We start from the raw sequence: 13,064 nt of genomic DNA on the forward strand, positions 1-13,064 counted from the left end.
TGTGTCCTATTTTGTCACTGTAAAGATTTAAATGAAGCAATAAACATACAGAACCTGTTAGGAACTTCTTAACTAATGTTGATTTGCTTTTAACTAAATAGATTTAGAAGGCAAAAAGGTTTGGAAACAGATACGTCCTGGAATAGGCATAGGAATCTTGTTGCTTTTAAACAGGAGATTAAATTTTAGTTTTATGTCAGTGTACTTTTGATACTAATGCTTAAGTTTAGAAATAGATAACATTTTATTTAATCACTGTCAACACAATTTCTCAAAAGCTTTCATTTTTTACAAACTGTTAATGTATTTTTACTTATTTGTAAGATAATTACTATGATTAGTCAAAATATATCTCTTGTATTCCATAGTTTTACTTATTTAAACACTTTTTATGTTTACATTTTAAAACATTTTTAAAATAATATTTCATGTTTTTTATATTTTAACTTTTTACATTTAATTTGTTTTCATTGGTAATAAAACCTTTACTATAATAAACCAAATATATTTATAATTTATACAAATGTTTAACCTTCAACAAAAACACAAAAAAATTTTTCACAAGATGCAAAACCAGGAAACAAGTTCATTGGAGACACCACTGCTCTACGAAGGACAGAACATGAGGTGAACTGCAAGAAACAGAAAGATTATCTCACACTCTGGCAGTCATGATTGATGGAGTGCCCAAAAGGCAGCAGCAGGCTCCATGGCGGCCAGCTGGTTCTGCTCCTCAGCCCTCTGTCCACATGGCCTTGGTACCCCTCTCAGTTTGGGTAGATGGCTGACCTTTGGCTGGATGGACAGACTCCTCATCTACTCTTTGTAGACCCAAAGTCGTCTCATGTCAAAGTCTGGAAATAAGTTTTTGTGTTTTTTTTTCTCTTGAAAATACAATTTTTCTATTTCTACAAATTCAAAACATTTTGGCCTAATTCAACTATAAATGTGAAACCACATAATGTTTTCAGTAGATGACTTCATAGACTGTAGCCTTCTTGTCCTCTGAGCCAGTCACATCCACCGAGATGTCCCAGCTCAGCACAGACCAGGGCTCTTTGGACTGGAATATTCTGACTCCATAAGGAGTCCACTAAGCATTGAGGAGGTTATCTTTTCCAGTACTCACAAGCCATTTACCACAATAGGCAAACTTCAGGGGGAGCTGTGGAGGTGCAGCTGGTACTTGTCAGGCTTATTCACGTGCAGGACTTCCACGTTGCTGCTCTCCATGCCCATGACCAGCCACTCCCTCACTGGGCAGTATCCAAGGGAGAAGATCCTGCTGCTGCAGCTTCTGCCCTTTGCGCAGATCCCACGACCTGACCCTGTTGTCCAAACCGCCAGAGCTTTGTGCCATCGTTAGCAATGTCAATACAGCTGGCTCCATCTGTGTGGCCCTGGAATTGCCTCACTAAGGTCTGGTTGTGCAGGTCCCACACGGCGATGTTGCTGTCGCTGCAGCAGGAGAAGCAGACCTTGGAATCGGGGCTGATGGCCAGCACGTAGCAGGCAGGGGCCAAGGACGCCAGCTCTGCCTTGATGCATGGGGTGGTAGCTGCCAGGTCCCAAATGGACAAAGTACTGGCTTCCCCTCCCACCATGAGAGTGCAGCCATCAGGTAGCAATTTACAGGAACGAATATAATTATCTCTGTTCAGATAAAGTTGTGAAACGGGACTCTTGTTGCCAGGGTGGCTGATGTCCCAGACCTTGATGCAGCCCTTGCCACCCGTGTACACGTGTCTCGTGGGGTTGCTGATCGTCACGGCGCACACCACCTCCCCATGGTTGAGGGTGTTGATCTGACGAGGGTGTTGGGGAATCCCAGGTCCGATGAGGGCTTTGGGAGGGATGGGGAAGGGCTGCATCTGGACATCTACCGTCATGTGGAAGGAGTATGCAGGTTTTCCCCTGGGGATTCCCACCAGGTTTGGAGGGATGGTGGGGAATCTCATGTGAGGGGGCGGATCACAGCCAACCATTGGGGAGCGCCTGTAGGCCACCACAGTGGCCACGGCAGCTACAGCACTCATCTGTGGAGACATGTTGTATAAACTGGCATAGGCCACCCTGGGGCTGGTCAGCACGCCATTCATGCCGGCGTGGGGCAGGGTATGGGCCAGGCACTGCCAGGGGCATCCTCAAACCAGCTGCCACTTGGTTGACAATGGGCTCCATGGGAGGCTTGCCAAGGCCTGGACTCAGTGGTGCTGGTGCCTGGCGTTGGCATGTCGCTCCGTGGAGTCCTCGTGGTAAATTTCAGAACAGGCGTGCTGGCTTTTACATGCAAACTCATTTCTTTGATGCTGGGCTGCTTGAGGCATCTTTCTTTCTTTCTTCTTCTTCTTCTTCTTCTTTTTTTTTTTTTTTTTTTTTGGACAGGCAGAGTGGACAGTGAGAGAGAGAAAGGTCTTCCTTTGCCGTTGGTTCACCCTCCAACGGCCACGGCCAGCGCGCTGCCGCTGGTGCACCACGCTGATCTGAAGGCAGGAGCCAGGTGCTTCTCCTGGTCTCCCATGTGGGTGCAGGGCCCAAGGACTTGGGCCATCCTCCACTGCCCTCCCAGGTCACAGCAGAGAGCTGGACTGGAAGAAGAGCAACCGGGACAGAATCTGGTGCCCCAATAAGGACTAGAACCCGGTGTGCTGGCGCCACAGGCGGAGGATTAGCCTATTGAGCCGGCGACACTGGCTGAGGCATCTTTCTTTAGCGGGCGTTTTCTGTCGATTCCACTTTCCTGGGGTGAATGGGCAGGACTTGCTCAGAGAGAGGAAGGGTCCTCAGCCACATCCACAACTAAGTTGTCGTCACTTTTGTCACCATCACTATGACAAATGGTTGGAGTCCTTATCAACCAACTTCCTTTTCTTGATGTCATTGGAAAATCCAGGCGCATTTCTGCGTTTATATATGCCTCTTAGACCGTCTGAGTCCAAGAGGGAATTATTTGTGCCCAGCTCTCTGTCTCTGTGATGCTCTGCCCCGTGGTGTTTCTTGTCATCTTTTATTGACAAGTGAGATTGCCCACTTAGAGAGCACTCAATAGCGTGAGGAGGCCAGTGCTGCCCCGAGGGGAGGGATTCCAGGAGGCTGTAGTCCCAAACGGTGAGGTGTTAGGGCCACTGGGGCTCCGTGGCCATGAGAAAGATGCTGAGCTTGCAACTGCTGCTACCCGATGATGGCATTCAGCTCTGCCATGGTCAACTGTTTGGCACGTTGGACAGCCTGAGCTACCTGTTGTTGATGTTCCTGAGACAGAAATGGGACGACTTGTGCACATATCATATTCAGTCTCTTGGCGATTTCAGTATGTTTATGCATTTCCATGTTTAATCCATATGACATTCCATAATACATCACATAGTGTCTCTGCATTTCTGTCTTTTCACTTGCCAGTTTCTCACATTCCAATTTAAGGCTGTGATACTGCATCTGCAGGAACTGGAATTCCTCCTTAATCAATCCTGTCCAGGGACTCAGGGATAGTGAACTTAAAGGGTTGGCCTGCAGCCTGGTGCAGCAGGTGCCTGCTCTGGGAGAACATTGCTCTTCTGGCGGAGGGAGGCCCCAGCTCTGTTCCCCGGCAACTGAATTCTCCCCTCAACTTCCAACTTTAATCCCGCTGAGGACAATGCAGCCGGGCAGAAGCTGGGAGCGCGCTGGCCACGCACGCAGAAGCGCTCGGCGAGACGCACCGGCCACTCAGCGCCCCTGCCTGCTCCTGCTCCCACTGGTGCGGGCTCCTGCCCTCAGGGCCATATCTCAGGACACCCCGGGCCCAGCTGCGCCAAGGACCTGCGCGGCGCCGCGGGTGCAGGCTGGAGAACAAACAGCGATTGCACTCCAACCCACGGGCCTCAGACGCCCGAGGCGGTGAAGTGGAGGCGCGGCGACTCAAGCTGAGCTCCCCTTGGGCGATCCGCATGAGCGGCGCCCGTCGCGGGCAAACAAATCCAGGCGGGCTGCTTTCCTTTGTTCTTCTGCTCGGTCTCCTCGCCAGGTTTTCTCCCGCGGCTGCAGGGCTCACCAAACACACACACACACACACACACACACACACACGGGGCGGCGTTCCGGGCCGACCCCCGCGGGTCCCGGCTGAGCCCCGGAGTCAGGCACTCTTCGTGGGAAGCAGTAGGGAGCGATCTCAGAGCCGAAGCGGAGGCTCGGAGCCCGGTGGCCCGAAGCCTCAGCATGGGCCGGGGAGCAACGGATGACAATGCGAGCAAAGTGCGGAGGGTGCGCCTCGTGCAGCCGGCACTCGGTGTTCTCCGCGGTTGCACAAACTCTCGTGGCCCCACAGAGCTACTCCACGGAGGGCAGTCCCGGAGCCACCCGCTGCTCCTCCAGCTCCGGGCGCATCAGGGCGCCGTAGCCCATGCGTACTCGCCCCGCACGGCCACTCCTTCTTCTTCGGCCTTCTTCCTTTCCATCCCCTCGTCTGTCTCTCCGTGAAGGGCGCTCCAGCCCGCTGCAAAGTTCCCTCAAGACCCGAGGAACGACATCCACCAGATGGTGGAGAGAAGAGCAGGAGTGCGCTCCGTCGCTCGGCCTCCCGCCCCTGTGGGCAAACTCCGCCAACGAGTCCGAGTAATCCCGGGGGGCTCGGGTCTCCGCGCGCGGGCCAGCTGAGGTCCGGGCTGAGGGCTCCGGTCTCGCCTGGCCAAGCGAGGGCGGGGGCGGGGGGTTGCGGGGCGGGGGGGAGTGACGCAATCTGTTGCCTCGGGGACCCGGGCACCGGGTACCCGCTGCCGCCGCCGCCCGCGCCTGTTGCACCTGTTACTTTAACACGCGGTTTCACACTCCAGAGCTAACCAGCGCCGGCCCCGCCCAGCCCCGCTTGGGCGGGGGCCGTGAGCTCTGAGCCTGCGGGAAACCTGGGCCTCTACATTTAATTTGAAACAATCCCTTAAAAATATTCAAGAACAAAAGTTCACATAATTTTTTATTCTATTTCATATATTTTTTTCTTTTTAAATTTTTAAATTTATTTTTGTTTTCACTTTTTCCTTTTCTGTTTGTCTTTACATATAGAACTTCTGCCCTTAGTTACTTTGAGGTAATCTTGAATTGTTTTTCATAGATGAATAATTTTTAATTAATTTTAAAAATTTATATAAAGAGAACATATTTCATGTATTTTTATGCAGTTTTATGAAAATAATGCTTCCCAACTGTCGCGAGCACCATTTATCACACAGATTGACAAGACTAATGTACATGTCGGAGCACAGGGAAGAATCACACAGAATCATGATAGTCTTTTCAATATAATTTATTGTTCAATACCTCTCTCTCTCTACATATATATCATATATTCAGTGCACACACTTAAAGGTCAATACCACTCAATACATCATTAGTCCATAGGTCATAACACACATTTAGGAGTAAGACAATTTAAAAAATGTCTAGCAATAGTAATAAATATAAATCATAATCAATTTAAACAATCATGGCTAAGGGCATAATATGAATGCTGCGTTCTCAAGGATCGTATCTTGGTCATGAAAGTCAAAGTCCAAAGTCCAGAGTCCAAAGTCTCCATTACCACTCAGAGAGACATATCTCAGAACAGTCATTTATGGGCTGTAGTCGTGGAATGACTGGCACTCTGGGCAGTAGGCTCAGAGTTCTAAGATGAATGGCGAATGTGAAGGGTTGGAGAAGTCACCAATGTTGTCACCCTGGGGGTCGATGCCGTCTCTGGCAACAGCTAGGACATCCAGGAAAGGTTGGATCCAGCAGTTTTGGCCAAATGAAGTCTCGGGCAGAATTTCAGAAGGATGCAGCGGATTCAATTGGTAATCACTCGCAATAAGCCATGGTTCCCCAAGAGGATGGAGAGCAGTTGTGAGGCTGGTTTTTTATCCCACTCTGGGGTAGGTGGGCAGTGATTGTTCTCTAGGGCATCATCAATCACAGGCCCATCCTTTTTGGGTGTCACCAACCAAATGTTAGTTTTGAGGTTTGGCCAGTGGTATGTTAGAAGTCTTCTGGGTGTGACCAATTGTGAGGCAGTACTGTGGGTGAAGAAATGTAGTGGCCAGCTGGTTGGCTGCTTCTTTATGATGTAACGTTCCCCTGTTCTTATCTTGCTTACCAGCTGGGTCTGTTTGTGGCAGATAGTCTGGGCAGTTCCTGGTGCTCAGTGGTATTAGCTTAAGTAACTATATTTTGGTTTGCTTTTTCCTGGTGTTTAGTACTATTAGTCTAAGTAACTCATTTTAGTTTGCTTTTTCTCTTTCTTTTTGGGTTAGTGGTGCTCCATAACTCTTTTTGGGACTCCTGTGGGATTCCCCACACCACCTATCCTTCTAACCTCCCTCACTCCCACCCTCTCTCTCCCTTCCTTATTTGTCTTTGACTTTTTGCAATGACATACTTCCAATTTACTTCATATTCACAAGCTTAACCTTCCACTAAATATAGAATTCAACAAGTAGTAAGTAGAAAAAGCACTGTTTCTCAGGAGTATACATAAAGACTATAAACAATCATCAAATCCCAAAATGTAAATTTTGTTAATATACATTACATTTTTGGATGCTGTACATTAACATAAATCAGATAAAACATGATATTTAGCTGAAATCACTGAGCATAATGATCTCCAATTGCATCCATTTTTGTTGTGAAATCAGGATTTCACTGTTTTTGTGGCTAAGTAGTATTTCACTTGATCTTAGCCAAAAGGCTGAGAAGCAATGCTAAGTAGTATTTCATCATAGATATGTACCACAAATTCTTTATGCAGTCCTAAGTTGATAGATATTTGGATGGATTCCATATCTTAGCTATTGTGAATTGAGCTTCTATAAGCATGGGGCTACTGATAATTGCTTCATATGCTGTATATCTACAATTTATACAAGCATACTTGTTAACAGACTCCAAAATACTGTTTTTACAGAATTTAAGAAGCCATGAGTCATTAAAATGATATCAAAATGTATATCACATTTAGATTTATTTAATTTATACTTAACAAGGTTTAAGAAGTAGCACAATTTTAGTAATTCTTGAAGCCTTAAGAGTTAATGAGGGCCGGCGCCGCGGCTCACTAGGCTAATCCTCCGCCTAGCGGCGCCGGCACACCGGGTTCTAGTCCCGGTCGGGGCGCCGGATTCTGTCCCGGTTGCCCCTCTTCCAGGCCAGCTCTCTGCTGTGGCCAGGGAGTGCAGTGGAGGATGGCCCAGGTGCTTGGGCCCTGCACCCCATGGGAGACCAGGAAAAGCACCTGGCTCCTGGCTCCTGCCATCGGATCAGCGCGGTGCGCTGGCCGCAGCGCACTGGCCGCGGCGGCCATTGGAGGGTGAACCAACGGCAAAGGAAGACCTTTCTCTCTGTCTCTCTCTCTCACTGTCCACTCTGCCTGTCAAAAAATAAAAATAATAAAAAAAAAAAGAGTTAATGAAATGGCTTAAAGAGAAGATAATGTGTGGGGAGCCATTGCACGGTGCCCTAAAGATGGCGCCGGGTCCTTTCCCCCGGAAGGACTGGCGAGAAACAAACAACTCCTAATAAGGAGATGGCTGAGCTCCCTTCTGGCTTCCGCATTGCTGTACCAATCAATGCTTGCCACTTGGCTGCTTTTGATTGGTGCGCTGATGGCTATAAGAGGGAGGGGAGAGGAAAGGAGGTGGAAGTAGAAGTTTGTAAAAGGTTCCTGAATAAACTGCTGGAAGAAGAGTTCGGGTCGTGTCTTCCTTGTTGGTCGAGGGATGCGACAACTGGTGGCCCATACGGGGAACATCTCGAACGCGAACTCAGAACTTCCTGCAGTCAGGGCAGCGCTGGTAAGTCCCCCAGGAAAATAAGGTGGGGATCCGCGATAAGAGCGGGCAGTCCTGCGATAATAGCGGGAGGGTAGTTCTGCGATTAAAGCAGAGGAAGTTCTGCGACAAAAGCAGAAGGAGCTCTGACCTGTGGCCAGGGAAAGAGCGCAATTTTTGACGATGGGTAATTCACAGTCCCATCAAATTTTTCTGGTGCTGAATGCGCTGCTTCGAGAAAACGGTTTGAAACTTAAGCCTAGTACGTTGCATAGGTTTTTACGTAACTGCGATACCATTGCACCCTGGTATGGGGTTTTGGGAAGCCTTACTATCCCTTCATGGGACAAACTAGGCAGGGATTTGGATTTTGCATTTGAACAGGGTAATCTTGAAGGGGGAGTGAGACCAATATGGAAGTTAGTGCGAGCATGCCTCGAGGATGAGCAGTGTAGTGAAGCTATTCTGAGCGGTCAAGCTGCCTTGGAGGAGCTTCAGGAAGAGCGCTCCGAGAGAGCTGCCAGTGAAAAAGGGAAAACTTTGAAGGAGAGTCAGTAAAGAACTAGGAAAAAACTGTACCCCGATCTTTCCGAGTTGCGCAGCCCCTCCTTAGTAAGTAGTTCTAGTGCAGAAAGTAGCTCAGAAAGCAGCAGTGAGTCTGAAGAGTGTGGCGATAACAAAGAGTCTGATATAAAGCAAGTACGGGAATTAAATCGGCAAATGAGGAAGTTGCAACTAAAAGGAAAAAAGGAACTTAAGCATGGTACTTTCCAGGGGAACTTAGGGGAGGAGCCTGAAGCCTCTCCTCCTATGAGCCTCTATCCGCGCAAGGAAGAGGGCGGACTTTCTGTCCGGGAGTCTGGAAACAGGTTGGTGCGGAGTTGTTAAGTGCCTATCCTGTCTTTCAAGATCCGCAAGGGCAGAGGAACCCCTCGACATAAAGATAATCAAATCACTAGCGGAGTCAGTAAGAGCCTATGGCATCAGCGGCTCTTTCACGCTGGCTCAAGTAGAAAATCTTCAAAGATACTGCATGACTCCAAATGACTGGAGCGGGTTGGCTCGTGCTGCATTGTCACCAGGACAATACTTAGACTTCAGAGCTTTTCTGATTGACTTTGCCAATGAACAAGCGGCAGAAAATGCAGCGGCAGGGAATCCGCATTGGGACAGAGATATGCTGCTAGGCATAGGGAGATTCGCTAACCAGCAGACAGGTTACCCACATGCAGTGTATGAACAAGTTAACATGATAGCCATCAAGGCTTGGAAGTCTATACCCAACAGAGGAGAGGTAAGTGGGAATTTGACAAAGATTACACAGGGACCCACCGAGCCGTTTTCAGACTTTGTAGCGCGCATGGTGGAAGCTGCGGGTAGGATTTTTGGAGATCCAGATCGCGCCATGCTGCTGATAGAACAGTTGGTTTTTGAGCAGTGCACTAAGGAATGCAGAGCCGCTATAACACCATGGAAGAGCAAAGGGCTTCAGGTATGGATAAAATAATGCAGGGAAATAGGAGGGCCGCTATCCAACACTGGCCTCGCTGCAGCAGTCCTTCAAATCACAAAGGGCAATAGGGGATCAGGGAACGCTGGAGCATGTTTCAGCTGTGGAAAAATGGGACATATGAAGCGGCAATGTCCACAAAGGGGAAGAGGCAAAGAACAAAGACAGGGAAGGACCAGGAATTTGTCCAAAATGCAGGAAGGGAAAGCACTGGGCCAACAAATGCCGCTCGGTAAAGGACATTGATGGCAACGTCCTTGCTTCTGGCAATGGTGGGGCGCGTCCAAAAAACGGGCAGCGGGGCCCTCGTTCCCAGGGCCCGCAAATATATGGGGCATTCGAGAGTCAGCATCAGGGCCCCCATCAGGACCAGCAGCAGGGGAGGCAAAGTCAGTGGCCCAGCTTCAGACATCCCAGAGACCACGGAGAGCCACTGCAGGCTCCGCAGGCCTGGACCTCTGTGCCACCGCCAGACTTGTACTGACACCAAAAATGGGAGTGCAAGCCATTGAGTCAGACTTTCAGGGACCCCTAGAGGAAGGGACAGTGGGATTGTTGTTGGGACGTTCATCCTCTACCTTGAAAGGTCTCATAATTCATCCAGGAGTCATAGATTCGGATTATACTGGCATGGTGAAAATCATGGTTGAGTCCCCTAGAGGTATAACAGCTATTAATCCAGGAAAGAGGATTGCACAACTTGTAATCCTTCCTAGCAAGCATTTGCAGTTCAGTGCATCAAAGAAACAACGAGGAAGTGAAGGCTTTGGATCCACAGGCGTAGATTATACCTTCTTGTCTTTAGAACTAGACCAGAGACCAACCTTAAAGATAAAAATAAATGGAAAGGACATTCTTGGCCTACTAGACACAGGTGCAGACCGTAGTATCATCGCCTCCAAGGATTGGCCTCCAAAGTGGCCTAAGCAGGCATCCTCACAATCCCTTCGGGGACTGGGATATTCAGAAACTCCTGAGATGAGCACAGTAATGCTGCGCTGGGAGGATGCAGAGGGACATTCAGGCACGGTGCAACCTTATGTTTTGGATTTACCTATCTCTTTATGGGGCCGAGACCTTTTGAAAGACATGAACTATAAATTAAGTAATGAATACTCCCGTGTTTCTCAAAAATTGATGAAGGATATGGGACACCATCCGAATTATGGAATAGGAAAATTCTTACAAGGAAGAAATGAGCCCACTGAAGTAGTGCAGAGGCCTCCTCGCCAAGGGCTGGGTTTTTCATAGGGGCCGCTGAGGAAGGTATTCCCATTACCTGGAAGCACGAGGACCCAGTGTGGGTTCCTCAGTGGCCTCTGTCCTCAGACAAATTGGTCGCAGCACAGCAATTGGTTCAAGAACAATTGAATTTAGGACACATTAGACCTTCTGTATCACCTTGGAATACTCCTATTTTTGTAATAAAAAAGAAATCAGGGAAGTGGTGGTTGCTACATGACTTGAGAGCTATTAATATGCAGATGCAGGTCATGGGGCCTGTGCAACGTGGGCTGCCTCTTCTATCTACACTTCCACAGGGATGGCCCATAATAATAATAGATATTAAAGACTGTTTTTTCTCCATACCCCTACATACAAAGGATTGTGAAAGGTTTGCCTTTACCTTGCGGGCGTGCAATCATGAGCAGCCTGACCAGAGGTATGAATGGGTTGTGCTTCCGCAGGGCATGGCTAACAGCCCCACAATGTGTCAGCTATTCGTGGGTCAAGTGATTGGGCCTTTACGTAAGAGATTTTCTTCCTTAAAATGCATCCATTACATGGATGACATCCTCTTAGCAGCAAAAGACGAATTCGTATTAGATGATGGCTTTGCATATTTGATTCAGTTGTTAGAAAGTAAGAAGTTATTTATTGCCCCTGAAAAGGTTCAAAAAGGAAGCATTGCAACTTATCTGGGATCCCGCATAACTAGTACTCAAATTGTTCCTCAAAAGGTGGAATTGCGCAAAGATAGTTTAAAGACTTTAAATGATTTTCAGAGATTATTAGGAGATATAAATTGGGTTAGGGGTTATTTGAATCTTCCCAATTATGAACTTAAGCCACTTTATGTCATTTTGCGCGGTGATTCGGCGTTGGACTCACCGCGGTGCTTAACTCCGGAGGCCAGGGAGGCCCTAGAGAAGGTAGAAAAGAAATTACAGGAGGCATTCTTATGCAGAATGAATGAAAATCCGCCATTGTCATTATGCATTCTCCCAACGCTTAACCAACCTACAGGGCTAGTATGGCAGGAAGGTCCACTTTTGTGGATACATCCAAGGAGCTCTCCAGCCAAGTCTATTGAGTATTATCCGGCAGCGGTGGCAAAGCTAGCACTGGAAGGTTTGCAACACTGTTTACAATATTTTGGAAAATTGCCGTGTGAAGTGATTGTTCCTTATGATGCCAAACAAGTCAACGTCCTATGTGCTCTTTTAGATGATTGGGCAGTGTTTCGCTGTGGGTTCCCAGGCTTTATAGACAATCATTTACCAAAAAGTCCATTGTTACAATTCTTTAAAGAACATCCGGTAGTATTTCCAAAAATTACAGCTGCTGAGCCATTACTAGGTGCTCCAAATATATTTACGGATGGGTCAAAAACAGGCTGTGGGGTTTATATGGTAGAGGGTAATGACCCGGTATTTCATCAGTTTCAGCCAGGCTCACCTCAAGTTGTGGAGTTAAAAATAGTTATTGAGGTCCTTAAGCAGTGCTCTTTTGCCTTTAATTTGTTGTCAGATTCCTTACATGTGGTGAACGCATTAAAGATATTGGAAACCGCAGGGCCGATTAAACCTTCTAGCCCAATTGCATCCCTATTACATATAGCCCAGCAGTTGCTTTGGTCACGGAAAAATCCCTTTTTTGCTCAGCATATTAGAGCCCACACAGGCATGCCTGGTCCTTTATGTGAAGGCAATGCGCGAGTAGACCTGTGTACTAGACAGGAATTCATCTTTTTTACTACTTCTGCAGAGGCTGCTAAAGCTTTCCATCAATCTTTTCATGTCAACGCGCGCGCTTTGCAGCAGAAATTTCATCTTTCCCGCGCAGATGCCAGACAGATTGTACTTGATTGCGCTGACTGTGCTGTTACTCGTGCACAACCTAGTGTTGGCGTAAACCCTAGAGGGTTACTGCCTGGGAGAGTATGGCAGATGGATGTGACCCATTTATCGGAATTTGGGAAATTGAAATATGTTCATGTCTCAGTGGACATGTGCTCAGGCATTATGTATGCCTCTCCCCTCAGTGGTGAATCTACACATCAGGTGATTGCTCATTGTCTGGATGCATGGGCCGCCTGGGGGAAACCCCAGGTGCTAAAAACTGATAATGGCCCGGCCTATACATCTCAAACCTTTACCACCTATTGCCAAAAAATGGAGGTTCAACTTGTCCATGGATTGCCATACAATCCTCAGGGCCAGGGTATAATTGAGCGAGCACACCGCACACTGAAAGAATATCTTTTAAAACAAAAAGGGGGAGTTGGCTATAGCCGCACCCCGAGAGAGAGAATTGCCTTAGTCTTATTTACAATTAATTTTTTAAATTTGGATGTGCATGGGCACTCAGCCGTGGACAGGCATCAGCAACAAGGAAACCCAAGTATTGGGTTGGTAAAATGGAAAGATCTCTTGACGGGCCAGTGGCATGGCCCTGATCCCGTGCTGGCATGGGCACGAGGTGCTGTTTGTGTTTTTCCACAGGATCAACATGACCCGGTGTGGGTTCCGGAGCGAGCGGTCAGGCGGGTCTGC

At 47.9% G+C, this 13,064-nt stretch overlaps 1 pseudogene; it reads right to left on the minus strand.

Annotated features, from left to right (window-relative positions):
* Positions 1–538: 538 nt before the first annotated feature.
* On the minus strand, positions 539–4,690 carry LOC100359343 (transducin-like enhancer protein 1; annotated as a pseudogene).
* Positions 4,691–13,064: the final 8,374 nt, after the last annotated feature.

This window comes from Oryctolagus cuniculus, chromosome 16 (assembly GCF_964237555.1).
Source record: "Oryctolagus cuniculus chromosome 16, mOryCun1.1, whole genome shotgun sequence".
Classification (NCBI taxonomy): domain Eukaryota; kingdom Metazoa; phylum Chordata; class Mammalia; order Lagomorpha; family Leporidae; genus Oryctolagus; species Oryctolagus cuniculus.